General features: G+C 43.9%; 1 protein-coding gene across 2 annotated transcripts in view; it reads left to right on the top strand.

Annotated features, from left to right (window-relative positions):
• GPC6 (glypican 6) overlaps positions 1 to 14,052 on the top strand; it is a 3,616,389-nt gene that overhangs the window by 1,213,606 nt on the left and 2,388,731 nt on the right. The window lies entirely within an intron of this gene.

Genomic DNA, 14,052 nt, shown 5'->3' with positions numbered 1-14,052 from the left:
GTGGAACAAGTAAGACCAGCCCAACGTGTCAAAAGCATTCTCAAAATCTAGGGAGACCACCACTGGGAGGTGTTTCATGTCATGTACTGAACCCATGATTTGGCACAGCTGATGCATATTATACGCGGTCAATCGATATGGAATGCATCCACACTTGTCAAAATGTATCAAAAAATCTAATACTGGAAGCAGTCAGTTGGCTAAAACCTTGCTCAGGCTCTGGTAGTCAATGTTGAGCACGGAGAAAGGGCAATAAAAACCCACTAGGAGTGGGTCCTTGTCTTGTTTCGGCAGTACAACTATCTGAGCCTCTCAAAGGGAGACTGGTAGATAACCCCGTTGATGTGCCTCATGATACATTACCAGCAACTTGGGGGCCAGCGTAGCACAATACATTGCATAAAGTTCTACATGAAGCACATCCATACATGGGGTTTTGCCCTGTGCCATCTGGCGGATGGCCAATTGGAGCTCTTCCAGTTATATGGGTTGTTCCAATTCTAAAGGTGGAGGGGGATAATTGAGGAAGAGCAAGTCCCTGCAGGAAGGCCTCAAGAACCAGCATGAATGGATCTCTAAGGTGGTTGTATAATGTATCAAAATATTTGGCAAATACTTCATTTAAGTCCGCTTGTGTGTTCACCATTCAGACCTGTTAGAAATGGGGTCTTTGGTTGACAGTCAGGTTACCCCCTTTTCAAGCAAGGACCCTCACTCTAGTCAGGGTAAAAGAGAATCACCCTCAGCTGACCCCTGCTTACCCCCTTGGTAGCTTGGCAGAGCAGTAGGCTTAACTTCAGAGTGCTAGGTGTAAAGTATTTGCACCAACACACAGAGTAACTTAATGAAAACACTACAAAATGACACACCACCAGTTTAGAAAAATAGGAAATATTTATCTACACAAAACAAGACCAAAATGACAAAACTCCACAATACACAAGTCAAGTTATCAATAAAAATGCAAAAAGAGTCTTTAAGTAGTTTTAAACACACATTAGCGCTGCTAGCGTGAAAATGTACCTGTTGTGTGTCAAAAATAACCCCGCACTGGCGGGTGTGCGTCAAAAATAACTCCGCACATCGGCACGTGAGTCGGAAATCCAGCCGCACGATTATTCAAAATCCCCGCAGTGCAAGTTGTGATCTCCCAGCCTACGTCAGCGAGCCTGCGCGTCGTGTCTCCTGCTATGTGCTCCGATTCTTCGGTCGCGTTTCCTGCGAGCGTCGTTTTCTCAGCTGCGGAGTCGGCGGCGCGTTGTTGTTTCAGCCGCAGATCGGAGTTGCATCAATCTTTTCCCTGCACGGGGCTCTGTGCGTGGATTTTCTTGTCTTTAGGCTGCCAGCTTCTCCTTTCAGGGTCCCAGGAACTGGATGGGCACCACAGGGCAGAGTAGGAGTCTCTCCAGAGACTCCAGGTGCTGGCAGAGAGAAGTCTTTGCTGTCCCTGAGACTTCAAACAAAAGGAAGCAAGCTCTAGATCAAGCACTTGGAGATTTTTTCTCAAGATGGGAGGCACACAAAGTCCAGTTTTTGCCCTCTCACTCTGGCAGAAGCAGCAACTGCAGGATAGCTCCACAAAGCACAGTCACAGGCAGGGCAGCTCTTCTTCCTCAGCTATTCAGCTCTTCCCCAGGCAGAGGTTCCTCTTGGTTCCAGAAGTGTTTCTCAAGTCTGTGGTTTTGGTTGCCCTTCTTATACCCAATTTCTCCTTTGAAGTAGGCCTACCTCAAAGTAAAATCCTGCCTTGCCCAGGCCAGGCCCCAGACACTCACCAGGGGGTTGGAGACTGCATTGTATGACGGCAGGCACAGCCCTTTCAGGTGTGAGTGACCACTCCTCCTCTCCCTCCTAGCACAGATGGCTTCTCAGGAAATGCAGACTACACCCCAGCTCCTTTTGTGTCACTGTCTAGTGTGAGGTGCAACCAGCCCAACCGTCAAACTGACCCAGACAGGGAATCCACAAACAGGCAGAATCACAGAAATGGTATAAGCAAGAAAATGCTCACTTTCTAAAAGTGGCATTTTCAAACACACAATCTTAAAATCAACTTTACTAACAGATATATTTTTAAATTGTGAGCTCAGAGACCCCAAACTCCACATGTCCACCCGCTCCCAAAGGGAATCTACACTTTAATCAGAGTTAAAGGTTGCCCCATGTTAACCTATGAGAGGCACAGGCTTTGCAACAGTGAATAACGAATTTAGCAATATTTCACTGTCAGGATATATCAAACACATTACTTTATGTCCCACCTTAACCATACATTGCACCCTGCCCTTGGGGCTACCTAGGGCCTACCTTAGGGGTGCCTTACATGTAAGGAAAGGGAAGGTTTAGGCCTGGCAAGTGGGTACACTTGCCAAGTCGAATTTACAGTAAAAACTGCACACACAGACACTGCAGTGGCAGGTCTGAGACATGATTACAGAGCCACTTATGTGGGTGGCACAACCAGTGCTGCTGTCCCACTAGTAGCATTTGATTTACAGGCCCTGGCACCTCTAGTGCACTTTACTAGGGAGTTACTAGTAAATCAAATATACCAATCATGGATAAACCAATTACAATTTACACAGAGAGCATATGCATTTTAGCACTGGTAAGCAGTGGTAAAGTGCTCAGAGTTCAAAAGCCAACAGCAACAGGTCAGAAAAAATAGGAGGCAGGAGGCAAAAAGACTGGGATGACCCTGCAAAAAGGGCCATTTCCCACAAGACCCATGTATCCTGAATGGCACCTATGGGATTTCCCAGCACAGCAGTAATGCCAAAATTCACCCAGGTTTATCTCCCTCCACATGCTGACATGCCTCCACGGCTTTATAATCAAGGTCACTCAATCGCTGAGTTTGTTCTCTATATTGATGGTGAAGATTCACCAGTCGCGGTTATGCAGCCACGCCAGTTCAGCCTCAAGTTCAGTAACATGCATCTGTGTCTTGAGGTCTGTAACAGAGCACACCAGTGACGATCTTGCACCCCAAGAGGTGTTAATGCAGTGCCCCGTCATGACCACCTTCATGGCGTCCCACTCATTTCCCTGTTGGTACTGTACCATCATTGTTCTCAAAATACTGAAAGAGGTGTGTGCCTATGGTCTCCCTGTAAGGTATATTCTTCAGTGCCTCTAACATAACCTCTACTCGGGAGGCTACCTTTCACTGAAGGTTACCTTCAGTGGATTATGGTTGGAAATGGTTCAACCTCGATACTCGAAGGCCTGGGCTAGGTGCCAATTATCTAAGGTACAATAAATATAATCTAGCCTTGTATGAATCTGGTGATAAGGGGCATAATAGAAGTACTCCATATTGACTGGGTGTCCCATACACTAGACGTCGTGAATATGAAGCGTTACAGTCCAATGTTGAAATGCTTAGTCGCTTGCATCCCGTGAGGAGGAGTGGGGGCACTGATCTACCTAAAAGGGAGTCCTGAACATAATTGAAATCCCCACCCCATGACCTTGGGGCTTGTGGATCATGTATTAATGATGAAGACAACATGTGGAAAAAGCTGCCTTGTTGTGTGTTGAGTGCATAGACTAAAAACAAGAAGAGACAGTTGCCATCCAGCAATCCCTGTAGCAGCACATATCTACCTTAAGAATCAATCAGTGACCTACGTTGCACGAATGGCACTCTCGGGCCACCCAAATCAGGACCCCACAAGTGTAGAGCGAGTTCACAGTATGATGAGATTGGCCTCGCAAGTGTTTGGAAACCTTTTCAAGTTTTATCTTAGTAAGGTGCATTTTCTGGAGGCTTGTCAGCATCTGAGGTATGCATAAATCTTATGTCAACTAGAAGATATAGCTATCCCCCTAATATTCCGGGTTAGCACAGTGAGTATCATAGGCATTGGTAGTAGAAATGGTCCCAAATAGTACCCAATACAATAGGATACATAACATCATATATAAAATATTCACCCCATACCCCCACTCTCCCTGCTGTTCAGCCAGGTGGTAAAAAGCCCATAAGAACTGTAACACTCCAAAACACCCATCTCCTGGCTTAGATACCAATAGTCATCATGCCAGAAAGACCCAATTACAAAGAACATTCATGGTGCATACGGAGGAAAAAATCTATTTGCAAATGTATCAAAGACAGGGACGGACCAAGAGTAATTCTACAAGGCAAAATAGTATCTGTAGAAAGGCTACTGAGCCCAACCAAAGTGATCTAGGTAAGAATGCTCCACCACTTACAAGCATAACCATTTCTGGCATCAGACGCTATCGGACAAAGAAGTATGTCCCAAGTAGGAGAGAAGAACCAGGAAGTGTTCTGAACATCCAGGGACCGACTGTCAAGGGTCTGGGATCTCCCTCCTGGAAGAACCCAGTGGAGTGATCAGAGATCCCACTCCTGAGGCAACTGAAACAGGAGGTCCAATCTTTGGGTCAGTGTCTGTAGATAACGAGCGGTAGCGATTGGAACTATAAGTTGCGACCTTGGCAACTACTAAAGCCCTTCCCTTGTCTGCCTGTTCATCTGTGAGGCGAGACCGGGTTTTTTCTTAAACATCAGCGGCGCTGCAGTCTTCCCTCAGAAAGACCATGAGTTCAATTTGGGGGACACCTGTAGGAAGTTGTATACCTTTGGAGTGCAGCCAGTCACACGCCTCTTCTGGGGCTGTGAAAAAGTGTTTAGAATCACTTGTAATTTGACAGGAAAAAGTAATGTGTATGAAAGGCCTAAGGTGCGGAGTTGCGAACTGCCATAAAGGTGCTGTGCTTCCTCTGGACCTCTGCCGTCTAGTCGAATATGCGTTGATCGTAGTGCCATAGTCTCCCAAGGGACCTCCGCTCAGAACAGTTGCGATATCAGGTCCCTAGCCCGATAATTAGGAGTCGTGCCATAATGGGGTGAGGAGGAGATCCTGGAGGAGGGGGGGCACCCTGGAATCCTATGCGCCCTTTCGATGGAGGAGATATTTGGGACTTCAGCCATAATCACTGTGTTGCTAGCTACCCCTCCATGGCCAGTTCCATGTTTGGGTTTTTGGCTCCTTCACGGAAGGCCAGAAAGTGCATATTATTCCATCTGGAATGGCCTTTCGTGTCCTCCTTCCTTGCAGAGAGTTCCCTCACCTCTTTCCGTAAGGCCGTGACTTGGTTTTTCAGGGTCTTCACTGTGAATTCCATGCCATCCACTCATTCCACATGTTTAGCATGATCAGCATGCCTCAGACCAGTTTTGATGTGAATTGCGTCTAGCTGCACTTCCATTGCAGTCTTGGAGTCTTTTATGTCCTGGAGTACCTTGTCGACATCACTGATGTCTCTCCAGAGTGTTCTCCAATTGCCGCATTAGATCTTTTGAGGATGAGGTGGCCATGAGCATGACCATTATAGACTTTTGAGGCAGAGGTTTAGGAGCCTTAGGACACACCATGCCACCGGAGGAACCTGGTTTCCCCGTGCCGGATGCGATTTCAGGGCCAGGCGACACTGCACCCAGCCACGCAGGCAGGTCGCACCATCTCTGGGCTTTTACAGCCGGCTGCACCTTGGGCCACAGTGGTGGAACACCTCCCAGGTAGTCTCAGCACCACAGCGCGCTCCACATCTCCATCGCTTCTCAGGATGGTTGGAGGGGAGTGCGCCTGGTGTGGTGGGGCTCTGGATTAAGAAGGATAAATACTGTTGGACCCAATATTTATTGAAGCCTCAGCACAAGGTGTCCAATCCCTTTGCCATCTTAACCACGCCCCCTTGGAAAATACATAAATGGCATGGAACATTTAAATGATATCTGTAACCTGTAAACTGCAGCACAGGCTCTGTCAAGGCTGAAAAAGAAAACAGAACGCAAGGTCTTCCTGTATAGCCTATCTACTGCAGCTTTCACATATGCAGGCATACCTGTCAAAAAATATTTTTTGATGGGGAATAAACTTACTTGTAAATATTAAATAAATCATCTCTACCTTCTCCCTGCAGACTGCAGGGTAGGGTGCCTCGTATTTTAAAGGGATGCATGCAAGAATTTAGGGCCTGATTTAGTGTTTGGCAGATGGAGTAAAAGCAGACATGGGGCATTGGACTTTATGTCCACCATCCTGCCGATGCTTCACCAGCCAAATTCACAGTAGGCCTGAATAAAATGCACATTACACCAGGTTAATTTGCTTCATTTTGGGAATTTGGTGTTTTGCTTGTTTTGTGAAATTCTCAAAATTAAGCCATTATGCCACTTTATGTAACTATGTGCCCCTTGCAGTAAAAATGTATCATGAATAAACGCCACTCACAGAGAATTTTAATGCAAATGCATGGGAAAAATAGAACAAGAACAGCTATTTTCTCAGTGCTTCTGTTTAATTGCATCCTAGTTTCAAAAATTGCCACGCGGATGCATTTCCTGCTAAGAGGTAGACGAAATGACAGATATGCATTTCACATATATACATGTATTTTTGAGTAAATTCATTATAATGTCATGAATACAAAAGCTCTTGACAGACAGCTAATTCAAACATCACCATCAAACATTTCCAAAGCTTTTAAAGTTTCAAAACCAAACTCCTAACATGGAGTTTGTTATTAAAAAACGAATGAGGGTCATTTTCTTTCCATCCCTCACTACCAGAGTATACCTGTCAGTGACAGACAGTAAAAACAAATGCCATATGATCGCTCTCTCTAAATAGGCTGGATGGTCAGATGGCTTACCCCCGATGGAGTTTACTACCTCGGGTTATTAAAGAAGGTTTACACCGACAGAGTAAGTTTTACTCTGTTGGCTTAAATCTGGAGGTTTTAACCACCTCTATATAAGGTGGGCAGACTGTTACTTTGGCAGGGAAGATACTCTATTGACATTGCAACAGAGTATGTTTTCTGCTAAACTTTAAATCAGTCCCTTAGTTTTGATTCTAGAAGGGCTGTAGCTGCCCTATGAGAAAAACTAACATTCAGAATAAGTCATAACACTGCTAGATTTGGTTTGGTACAAGTTAGCAGAATAATCCCATCACTATTTTTAATGTGTACTAAAAATCTAATTCTCTGGGGAAGTTGGGTGTTTAACAAATATTTAAGAAAAGTAACTTTTCTTTGTCTGCCTAAACCTCCAAAAGGCTAATTAGTATTGGCATGCTATATGCTGGCCCCTGTCATTTTTTCTCCTCAATCAGGTGTGAAGTCTGCTCACAGAGCAGAAACAATGGCTTAGGCCTTTTGGCAGGAAGACCTGAATGTGAGGTATGTGACTCATATGTGCTCAAGAAAGACAGCTGGGGAAGGATCAGGATTTTCACTAACTTGAAGGGGACGAAGACGAGGCCTGCCCATTCACAGTGAAGGACAAAAGGAGATGTGTGGAAGAGAAGCCTTTTGTTCCCTGGGCCATATGTAGCCAGCTTGACACCAGCCCTGTGGGAGAGAGCGGGTCCCAGAACCAGTTTGGTGTAGGTAAGTAGGAGAGGACTGTTCTTTTCTTTAAACCCACTCCTGGGTGGCAAACCAGCAGACTGCAAGGGCAGAAGAATGCTGGCATGTTGCATTCTACTCAGGACAGTGCACTGTGGGATAGTTTGCAGCAAGACAAACAGGACGTGCTGCAAACGTGTGAAGTGTTGCCCCTGGGAAAAAAAATTCTCACTAATTACGGTGTCACCTCCACCGTGGTGAATCATACAAAAATGACACCTCACCTACAGCTCATCAGAAGACATCTGGACCTGAGGAAGAATAGAAGTGGACTGATTATGCTGTCTGAGACCAGTGTGAAGAACTGAGAAGCTGGATTGTCCCCACTTACATGCTGCACTAGAAAGTGGTCAGTTCTCTGACCTTCTGCATGGCTATAGGGGCACAATCAGCTGCAAGAGGCCTTTTCCTGAAGTGTCCTACCGACTGGTAGCAACTGGATGTGGACCGGACTTTGCTGGTGGCCTTTCCTGGAGAGGGTCTTGACCCATATCTTCCTGAGGTGCTGGGAGCCTCAGAAGTACTGAAGAGGAGAAAGGCCAGAGTAGACATGTCATATTCATTTCCTGGAATCTCCTAGACAGTCAGACTCCATTCACAGTGGGGAGAGAATAAGTTTGCACTCAGCCAGATGGGAAAAGAGCTCATCCAAGTATGGGAATAGGTAAACAGCTCAGGACCGGTCTGTTTGTGCTCTTAGGTAATTTCACAGTAACTCAAAGAGGAGACATTTTTCCACCTCTGGAGGACCAGGCAAATGTGCTGAGATTGCTTAGGAAGGTTACACAAGGACTGTCCCCTTAGAGCTTTTTGCCACCCTTCGAATAAGTGCAGTAGGACCTAACAACAAGTGTATCCATCCCTTCTGAAGCTTCCAGCCTTGTCCCATAGGAGAATTTTGACTGTTAATCATGTGACTAAGCTCAAAGCTAAAAGAATAAAGTAGTGGACTGGGGCAAGGCGGCAAATCTATCCAACCAATGAGGCATTCTCAGTGCCCAAGAAATCCAGCTTTGTTCTACTCAGAGCTTTTGGCACCAAAACAACAGCTTCATTAAGAGCTCAACTATGATGTATTTGATGCCAAGGGGCTCTCTCTGGCCACAGCCCTGGACATTACCCCAGTGAAGGACCTTGACTTCCATTTCAGGTGAAAATTTGGTCCAGGATGATGTTCTTGGTGTACCTGACCTCTCCTCTATACGGGTGGCTCCTATGTCCCAATCAACTGCACACTGTTGTTTTTTTAATGTTGCTTTACTTTTTCTAGTTTTTTTTTAAAACTGTAAAATTCATATCTAGTCCCCCTGGCCCTATTTTATTGACTGTGGTGTATTTTTCTTCAATATACTCTACTTTATTTTTTTAGTTGTTTTGGGAATTTTACTATTTTCTTTACTTTAAATTTGTTGCCACTTGTATTTCACATGTAATTTGTGTGGATTGTCTGTTGTTAGTGCTATACCTACCGGGGTTGAGCAGAGATTCTCTCAAAACTGTATTTTGACCTAAACAAATTGTGTTTCTTAAGTTGATAGGGTCACTCCCCTCCCAAATTAATAACTCTGTTTCTGACACCTAGCTTTTAAGAGGGCAGTGCATCTTACGACAGGATGCTAAATTGTGACATAGATATCAAACCTATAAATGATCATCGTTCTACCTATATGAAAGACACACTGTCCTGACAATTAACATAATAGGTAGTATGACCTCCTTATATTACATCGTTGTTTCAGAGCTATACACAGATTAAACTGTTTAATTACATCAGTTTCGTTAAAAAATTATATATGTAAAGAGGAATTGAAACAGAGTTAATCTTCATTAATGCTTCTATACATTTTTAATAAGAGACCATGCTATTGCACTGGGACTAGGATCTATACACAGATTGAACTGTTTAATGTCATCAGTTTCGTTAAAAAATGCTAAATGTAAAGAGGAATTGAAACTGAGTTAACCTTCATTAACGCTCCTACACATTTTTAATAAAAGGCCATTCTATTGCACTGGGACTAGGATCATTCTTTGCACATTCTTGCTGGATCATAAACACCTGCAACTGTGTCATGAAATTGTGCATTCACGCAGGACACAGTAATGTACCTGCTTCTAAGAAACTGCACTTTTTAAAGTGCATACATTTAACCTAGTATTTCTCTTAAGTATATGCTACAAACAGCAGAGTTTGGAAACAGAGAGGAAATCGCTGTTCATTGTTTCTGAGGAGTGCTGTATTGAACTCAGACACAAACTCAGGGAACTTCTCTGTAGTGAAATATGTATTTTGCAACTCTACATGAAGGCTGTAATAAATGCACTTCAATGAAATACAGATTTACAGAAAGATTAGTTCATTTTATTTTAGCACCAGTGCACACGCGCAAACGCTGCAATATGCAAGAATCAAAAGGTGTGCGAGTACAAGCGTGTGTTTTGGAATGTTGAAGACCGCTTTTATGTGTCAGCTATGTCTTTCTGACTTGTGAAAGGGCCTTTATGACCCATCACGAATCTCAAAAAGGAGGGAGAGTGAAAGGGACATCCCACTTCTATTTGAGAATTGCAATTGAATGTATTCAACTCTTTGGGGCAAACATTGCCGTTCCAAACAATTGATCAGATACTGATAGCTCAAAGAGAGTGTTATTTGATGCACTAAGGGTATGTTCCCCCACCCCTCCTTGGGAATCATGTCGGGCAGCCTCAAGAGAAACAACCAGTTGTCCGCAGGATCAATGCCTGCTATGACTGAGAAAGCATCCCCTGTCACTTTATCGGATATGTCCTGCTTAAAAATGTTTCCCATTTGGGAAAGCAAATTCATGTATAGTGGTGTGCAGTCCCTTGCTTGCCACCATCAACGCATTGGAAGCCATTCGCAAAAGGTTGCAAATTTCGCCCTGCCTAATTAATATTCATTATGTAGAACTTCTAGAACCCGTCCCCCCTCCCAGTAATACGCAATTTGCAAACCGATTAGAGTCAAAATAGCACACACTGGGTCGTTGTGCATTGGCCGGAAGTGTCTTATCCTTCAAATGGTAAAAGCAATAATTTAAATTGTATGAAACATGATGCATTACTTATTTGGAGTCAATAATTAATTAATTATTTATTTTGCAAAAAACCCAAAAGCTTTATTTCAGTTTGCAAAGATAATTTGTATGTTGTGGTCTCAGTTAGTATCCTAATTGCATAATGATGATTGCTTTAATTCAAACATCTCTGCTCCAGGTAAATTTGTTATTTTGAGGTGACATAAAACGATATAAATATTCACTATGCATTGAGAGGTTATAGAATAGATTTTTAGCATACTATGAGTACCTTCTGCGGCATTTGTCTTTTTGCTCTAAGGACATTAGTTAAATGTCCATGTCGTGAAAAGAGAGTGAATTATGTAATCTCTTCATAACTCTTATGTAAACTATCACTATGCTGCACGTAAGGAAGTCCACAGAGGTGTTGTGCTCTGAATTCCAATCGATCAAGGAAACAGCACAAAAGCTGCAGGTTTGTCAACATAGTCTAAGACGTTTCCTCAAGTTTCTTTGCAAAGATCACTTAACAGTTGTCTGCTGTATTCCCTTTTTTTTCACAGGAAGGAAAGCCATTATGTTTATATGTTCTGCCCTGTTTTGTTTCAAAATTCTTAGCAGATGGAAAAGTAGGACCTATTTGTGAAATTAATTCAATTGCGTGATTGTACACAAGCATATTACACAGTTATGTCTTTGCCCGTTTCTCTTCAACAGCACATAGAATTAGAGGGAATTGGTTAAGGATGAATTCAGAACATGTATTCTGTGCCCTTTTACAGTATAGCTTAGTGAAAAATGCTTTATATGCTAAGTACTCTTTTTTCAGTCTTATTTATTCAAACTTTTATATATACATGAGAGAACAAATATAATGAAAGCTCTTGACATCTTCAACACAGAATTTTCCTCTGCCCTTTTTTAACCTCCACCAATAATTGCATACTCTTACTGCCCCTCTACTGATGAGGCTGCCCATGGCTGAGAACACTCACCTTCACTAAAATGTAGAACCTCCAACATGGTGGACATGAAAAACACTATTGTGCATGGCCAAGTTTGTGAACAATGGATTCCAGACAGTAAAAAATGTCTTACAGAACGACTAAGAAACCTTTTACTTAATCAGCGTGCTATGTGAGTGACTCACTTTTGTTATGTGCTAATGTCCTCTGTCATTAAAGTCCACTCAAGTTCTTCCAAATTCTACTAATCAAATTTACATTTACAATGATGGAACATTGTTAAACTTGGCATCCTCGGCGTGGTCTCCCCCAACTTTTTGACTCTGTTTCCCAGGTTGTTGACGTGTGCTGGACTCTGTTTTCACTGTTTTTGATACTCTGGGCACTTTACAACTGCTATCCAGTGCTAAAGTGCAAGTGCTCCTATATAAAATGTGTATGTAATTGGATTTCCATGATTGGCATAGTTGAATTATTGGTAAGTCCCTAGTACAGTGCACTAGAGGTGCCCAAGGCCTGTAAATCAAATGCTACTCGTGGGCCTGCAGCACTGGTTGTGCCACCCACATTAGTAGCCCTGTAAACATGGTTCAGACCTGCCACTGCAGTGTCTGTGTGTGCAGTGTTAAACTGCCAATTCGACTTGGCAAGTGTACCCACTTGCCAGGCCTAAACCTTCCCTCTTCTTACATGTAAGACACCCCTAAGGTACGCCCTAGGTAGCCCCATGGGCAGGGTGCAGTGTATGTGTAAGGTAGGTCATATACTAATGTGTTTTATACAGTATGTCCTAACAGTGAAATACTGCCAAATTCGGTTTTCACTATTGCAAGGCCTATCTCTCTCATAGGTTACTATGGGGGCTTCCTTTAAAAATGATTAAAGCGTAGATTCCCTTTGGGAGGAGATAGACACTTGGAGTTTTGGGTCTCTTATCTCACAATTTAAAAATACATCTTTTAGTAAAGTTGATTTTAAGATTGTGTGTTTGAAAATGCCACTTTTAGAAAGTGAGCATTTTCCTGCATCCATTCCGTGACTCTGCCTGGTTGTGGATCCCCTGTCTGGGTCAGTTTGACAGTTGGGCTGTTTGCAACTCTCTCAAGACAGTGACACATAGGGAGCTGGGGTATAGCCTGCATATCCCGAGGAGCCATCTGTGCTAAGAGGGAGGGGAGGAGTGGTCACTCACACCTGAAAGGGCTGTGCCGGCCCTCATACAATGCAGTCTCCAACCCCCTGGTGTGTGTCTGGGGCCTGGCCTGGGCAAGGCAAGATTTCACAAACAAGAGAGACTTTCCTTTGGAGTAAGCCTACTTCAAAGGCCAAAATGGGTATAAGAAGAGCACCCAAAACCACAGACTTTAGATCACATCTAGAAATCAAGAGGAAACTCTGTCTGGAGAAGAGCTGAAGAGCTGAGGAGAAGTGCTGCCCTGCCTGTGACTGTGCTTTGTGGAGCTATCCTGCAGTTGCTGCTTCTGCCTGGTGAAAGGGGACAAAGACTGGACATTGTTGTGCATTCCTGCTTGTGAAGAAATCTCCAAGGGCTTGTCCTGAGCATGCCCCCTGTTGTTGAAGACTCAGGGCTATCAAAGACTTCCCCTGCCAGAAACTGCACTCTCTGCTGAGACTCCTGCCCTGCTAAGTGGTGCCCTATCCAGTTCCTGGGGCTTTGACAGGTGAAGCTGGCAGACCAAGATTGAAAATCTACACACAGGCCGCCGTGCGGGGAAATTTCTGACGCAACCTCTGCGACGTGGGTGAAGAAATGATGCGCCGCCACCTTCATGTCTCAAATCAATGCTCTGCCTGAAGCGCGGCTGGAAGATCGACGCACACGGCTGCAGAAACAACGCACAACCCCACTTATGAAGGCTGATAACATTGCAACCCACACAGCGCGGTTTTGCTGATACAGTGCAGCAGGATTTTTGACGCAAACCTTGCTGGGCACGGAAAAACAACACAACGCCTGCCCGGACCCGAGTGCTTGCCCGGATCGACGCATCGTTCTACTGCAGAGAGGAAAAACGACGCACACCGACTTGACTAGAGAAGGAGAAACAACACACAGTCTCGCTTGCAGGTGAGAAATCGATGCATCGCTAACCTTTTTCAATGCACACTTGCCCGTGCATGTTATTTTGACGCTACCCAGGCACTTTTCAAAGCTAACTGTTTATACTGTTTACAAAAGGATTTAAGACTCTTTTGCTTTTAAAATTAATAACTTGACTTCTGTATGTTGGATTATTGTCATTTTGGTCTTGTTTTGTTTAGATAAACATTTTAATTGTTTCTAAACCTGTGTTGTGTCATTTTGTAGTGTTTTCACTGAGTTACTCTGTGTGTTGGTATAAATACTTTACACCTAGACGCTGAAGTTAAACCTGCCTGCTCATGCCAAGCTACCAAGGGGGTGAGCGGGGGTTACCTGAGGGTGATGCTCCTTTACCCTGACTAGAGTGAGGGTCCTTGCTTGGACAGCATGTAACCTGACTGCCAACCAAAACAATTATAGTCTTTTAGTAAACACTGTCTACTCCCTGTGCTACGGAGTATCAATTCCAATTGTTAAAGGGTACATGGGG

This window comes from Pleurodeles waltl, chromosome 8 (genome assembly GCF_031143425.1).
Source record: "Pleurodeles waltl isolate 20211129_DDA chromosome 8, aPleWal1.hap1.20221129, whole genome shotgun sequence".
In the NCBI taxonomy this organism is placed as follows: Eukaryota; Metazoa; Chordata; class Amphibia; order Caudata; family Salamandridae; genus Pleurodeles; species Pleurodeles waltl.
Note: the sequence above shows the minus strand (reverse complement) of the source record. Positions and strands in the feature narration are given on the sequence as shown.